The sequence below is a fragment of the Loxodonta africana genome, chromosome 5 (genome assembly GCF_030014295.1).
Source record: "Loxodonta africana isolate mLoxAfr1 chromosome 5, mLoxAfr1.hap2, whole genome shotgun sequence".
In the NCBI taxonomy this organism is placed as follows: domain Eukaryota; kingdom Metazoa; phylum Chordata; class Mammalia; order Proboscidea; family Elephantidae; genus Loxodonta; species Loxodonta africana.
The window spans coordinates 135,242,259-135,248,004 of NC_087346.1; positions in this window are offsets into that span (position 1 = coordinate 135,242,259).

Genomic DNA, 5,746 nt, shown 5'->3' on the forward strand with positions numbered 1-5,746 from the left:
ATTTTAATTTTGCTAGTTGTTTATGTCACTGCTACTGCCATTACACTGAGTGAGATGCGGGAATTATGAATTAAGTAAATGTTAGTATAAAAAACATTGCTAAGGATTCTATATGATCTGGTATGGGAGGAAGTCCTGGGGGGGTGGGGGTGGGTGACACCATGAGTCACTGCACTAGGTGGCACCAACTCTAGTGACACCACTGTTTCTAGCTTCTGGTAGCTCCCAGCAATACTTGGTGTTCCTTAGCTTATAACTTCATCACTCCAATTTCTGCCTCCACCTCCATCACCCTCTCCCCTGGCTGTATTTGTGTATCCTCTCCCCTTCTTATAAGGACACTAGTACCTACTCTAAATCCAGGTAATTTCATCTCAAGATCCTTAACTAATTGTATCTACAAAAACTGTCCAAATAAGGTCACATTTTGAGGTTCTTAGTGGGCATGAATTTTATGGGACATTATTCAACCCAGTACAAAATACTATTGAAGTAACTTGCACCTTTTATCAGGTGGAAGATCTCCCATCAAAGCCTAGTTTGTCTATTTGCATAGCTTTCCCAGAATCTGTGACTATTATGTAAAGAGAACTGCTGAGCAAACCTAACAAGTGGTTACAACAAAGATGGAGTAAGCACAAAAAAGGAGTCCCTGAGTGGTATGAACAACTAATGTGCTTGGCTGCTATCCAAAAGGTTGGGAATTTGAGGCCACCCAGAGGCACCTCAGAAGAAATCCTGGTAAACTACTTCTGAAAAGTTGTTGTTAGGTGCTGTCGAGTCGGTTCCCACTCATAGTGACCCTGTGTACAATAGAACGAAACACTGCCTGGTCCTGTGTCATCCTCACAATCCTGGTTATGCTTGAGCCCGTTGCAGCCACTGTGTCAATCCATCTTGTTGAGGGTCTTCTTTTTCTGACCTTCTACTTTACCAAGCATGATGTCCTTCTCCAGGGACTGATCTCTCCTGGAGAGATCCTCGCTTCTAAGGAGCATTCTGGCTGTACTTCTTCCAAGGCAGACTTGTTTGTTCTTCTGGCAGTTCATGGTATATTCAATATTCTTTGCCAACACCATAATTCAAAGGGGTCAATTCTTCTTCAGTCTTCCGTATCATCATCCAGCTTTCGCGTGCATATGAGGAGATTGAAAACACCATAGCTTGGGTCAGGTGCCCCTTAGTCTTGAAGGTGACACCTTTGCTTTTCAACACTAAAGAGGTCTTTTGCAGTAGATTTGCCCAATGCAACATGTCTTTTGATTTCTTGACGGCTGCTTCCATAGGTGTTGATTATGGATCAAAGTAAAACGAAATCCTTGACAACTTCAATTTTTTTCTCTTTAGGGACTCTTCACAAGCTTATAAATGTATTCAAACCTGTCCAGACCACCCAGGAAGACTCCCCAACTACACTAAAAAGATCTTTGAGAATTCGCTTCTGAAGCCTTCTCACCTAATCAGCTTTCTCATCAAACTGGCCTCAAGATGAAAGGAATAATAATTTGTTCATGGAAGTTGTGGCATTTTGAAAGGGGAAAATTGCTACTCAGCTCTGAGGAAACACTGGAGAGTGGTTGCATAGTTGTTTCTCTTCCCTGAATTAGACTTTTGGACTCTGATACAGGTTGGGGGGAAAAAAAAAGCAAACTCACATGCTGATACTATTTTTAACTTTCATCTCAAAGTTAGTATTGTTGGTTGATGAATCAGATATGAAAGAATATCAAAAGTACAATCATTCCTACCTGATAAGAAATTTACAATGGTGTATCAACAAGTACAGAACTTTCACAATAATTTAACCTATCCACACTCCTGAAGTAGAGAAAATACATTTTGCCAGTGTTTTAATATTAAAGTAGAGAGAATATATTTTTTCGTTTGTTTTAGTATAGCTGTACAAGCTGTGATTAATCTCTAGTCTTTGGAAAATGGCGCAGGCTCTGTTCAAGATATGGCTGAGCAGCCTGTTCCACTCTTAACATAACAAACACCGTAATACCTTAAAACACCCTAATACCTTACAACAGGTTTTTTCCTACTCACAGTGGGTGATTGAGAAATTGACACAGCTAACGCCATAATGATGCTTTAAATAATCTCTAAAAACATTTTTTTTTGTTGCACCAGCTGAACCAGTCTCTTCCAAAGGGGTGTGGAGCTCTCTCAGCTCCTGTGGCCTTGGTCTCTCTTCTCTTCTTTGTTCTCTTGAGAAATGGCCTTCAGCCTGCAAGATGGCAGCTAGAAAAGCTGCCTGACACTTTTGATCTGCGTCTTTCTTTTTTGCTCCTTATCTCAGTCAGAGTGGACTTGGCAGAAGAGTTCCACTAGCTGAGAGATTCATAAGTAAGTTTTTTATTGCAGCCTGTTACAAACATACAGATTAGAGTCCAGATGTCTGACATGCGTATATTTAGTTTAATAAAGAGTTTCTTGTAGTCGTTTTGTGATGTATAAGACCATCTGTGAGCTACTGTGCTTAAAAACATTAGGTAACCCTGACCTTACCCCTGTAAAACCCTCCCACTAGCTTTTTAGAATTAGACAGAATTTGGGAGAAATTTAACCCCCTCTGTCTCTTGAATACCAGTGTTCAATAAAGCCCTCTTGCTGCTTACCTCCTCCTGTCTCAGTATTGGCTTTGCAGCAGGTAGCTCGAACCGGTGATTTGTAGTAACACTTCCATTGACCCACCACTCACCCCATTGGTTCTACTTCTGGAATAGCTTTTGAATTCATCCACTCTCTTTCTTCCCACCACTACTGTCCTATCTAAGCCATCATCACCTTTGGCTAGATTACTACAATAGTCTCCTAGCTATACTTTCACTTCTACTCTGGTCCCCTGTTTTAGGTTTTGTTTTCCCCAAAAAGATAAGTTCAAGTCCTAACCCAAGTATCTGTAAATGTGACCTTATTTGGAAATAGAGTCATTGCACATAGAATTCGTTAACAGGACATCATACTGATGTAGTTGGGCACCACTCCAGTAGTACTGGTGTCTTCATAAACAGAGAAGAGACACAGAGAGACACAGGGAAGGTGGCCATGTGAAGATGGGGTAGAGATTGAATTATTCTGCCATGTTCCAAGAAACACTGAGAATTGTCAGCTGTCCTCAAAAGCTAGAAGAGAGACATGGAACAGATTCTCCCTCAGAGCCCTTGGAAGGAATCAATACTGCCTACACTCTGATTTCAGACCTCTCATCTCCATAACTGCCAAAGAATAAATTACTGTTGTTTTAAGATGCCCATTTTTGGTACTTTTTATAGCAACCTTAGGAAACTAATGCAAATAGTTTCCCCAAATAGTTAGGAAGTCAATAGCAGTAAAATCAGAAACCCCAACTCAAACTGGCTTACAGGAAATTTATTATCTTGCATAAAATGAAGGCCAGCAATAGGGCAAGTTTGGAAGCTGACTGACTCTGGTTTATTATTGTCACCAGGGACCTGCGCCATTCTTGTAATAGTTGTTATGCTTCAGCTCATTGTTGCTGCCACTGCGTCAATCCATCTCGTTGAGGGTCTTCCTATTTTCTGCTGACCCCTGACTTTACCAAGCATGATGTCCTTCTCCAGGGACTAATCCCTCCTGACAACATGTCCAAAGTATGTAAGATGCAGTCTCGCCATCCTTGCTTCTAAGGAGCATTCTGGTTTTACTTCTTTCAAGACAGGTTTGTTCGTTCTTTTGGCAGTCCATGGTATATTCAATATTCTTTGCCAACACCACAATTCAAAGGCGTCAATTCTTCTTCCGTCTTCCTATACATTTGCTAAATTCTAGATATTGCATGTAAGAGGGATCGTACAATATTTGTCCTTCTGTATTTGGATTATTTCACTTAGCATAATGTTTTTAAAGTTCATCCATGTTGTTGCATGTATCGCTTTTATTTATGGCTGAATAATATTCCATTATATGTGTATACCATATTCGGTTTATCCATTCAGCTGTTGATGGACATTTAGGTTGTTTCTACCTTTTTGCTACTGTGAATAGTACTGCAATGAACGTAACATTGGTGTTCAAGAATCTGTTCATGTTCCTGCTTTCTACTCTTTTGGGCGTATAGTTAGAAGCATAATTGCTAGGTTGTGGAGCCCTGGTGGTGTAGTGGTTAAGAGTTCAGCTGCTAACCAAAAGGCTGACAGCTCATGTCCACCAGCTACTCCTTGGGAAACCTATGGGGCAGTTCTACTCTGTCCTGTAGTGTCACTGTAAGTCTGAACTGACTCAATGGCACCCAACAACAACATGGTAATTCCATGTTTAACTTTTTGAGAAACCACCAAAATGTTTTCCACAGTATCTGTACCGTTCTACAATCCCACCAGCAATGGAGGAGGGTTCCAATTTCTCCACATCCTTGCCAACCCACTTTTTTTCTGGCTGGCTTTTTCGTCACTAACCTTCCTGTCTGATAGAGTTTTTTGTGCCTGGCCACTTCATAGATCAGCCTGTGGACCTGCAGCTTTTAGGACCAATGACCTGTGAGGCAGAGGTCAGGAGGTGGTCAGGTGACGTGGGATGGAGCATGATTTCCTAGGAGAGGCTGTGGGTGAGGCTTTTGTTTTCTTTTCAGGTGACAGAGTGAAGCAGATACCATTGCTAACCAGTCTCATACAGCAGAATAAGGGAACCACAGTCTTCGTATAATAGTTTGAGTATTATCTCATGGCAAGACATAGAAGCATTTTCAAGAGTCTCATGTTCCCTGATTTCTGGCATATGGTGTCTCTAGATTTTCCTTTTCCGGTTAAAGGGTAGGAGGTAAAACATGCTAGAGGAAAGTGTGAAGAAGAAAATGGGAAGAAGCAAAATAACCCTGAGATTATAACATTATTTGATTTAGACAATAACAAGTGATTTCAAATAAAACTAGTCCTCAAAGTGATTTCTATGAAAACAGACAACTAAGTTTTATTTGGGTTTCTTTCTTTTTTTTTTTAGAGATTTTAATCTAATCTGGTAGAGTAGGAGAAAATAACTCAATGTTCTGAAAATAAATTTCCCAGAGGAGGCCATCAAGGCAGCCCTTTTGTTTCCTGTCATACCCTGAATCAGTTACAAGGACAAACTCTATTTGTTTGGGTACATTAATTTTGCTCAATGGCCTTTCTATAAAATGAGCATCAAATTGATGGGACTGGACCTCAGCAAAGAAGAAGCTCCAATTTTCTCTGGATGGTTTGTTCTGGACGTGTGGGGGAAAATTATTATTAATAGCGACTCCATGTTTACTATCCAGTGAGCACGACAGAAAGATGGCGTTTAGAAATTCAGCTGAATCCAACGAAGCCTGAATACCATCGAACAGATTACTAAGGAGTGATGCCCCCACTCCTTGGCTCCTCTGTGGCTAGTTTATTTGGGCCACATTTGGTGTGTTGGACCATAGATTTTTCTCTGGCTGTGCCTGGGTTCAGGGACTCCAGAGAAGCAAGATAAGATTTGTTTGTTTTTAATAATTTTTGTTGTTGTTGAAAATATGCACAGCAGAACATACACCAATTCAACCATTTCTACATGTACAATTCAATGATGTTGATTACATTCTTTAAGTTGTGCAACCATTCTCACCCTCCTTTTCCAAATCGCTCCTCCCTCATTGACATAAACTCACTCCCCACTAAGCTTCCTGTCTAACCTTTTAAGTTGCTCTTTTCAATTTGATCTTATAAAGCTAGGTCTGTAAAAAAGCACAATGCTGAGAAGAAAGCTAAGTTTCTGATAG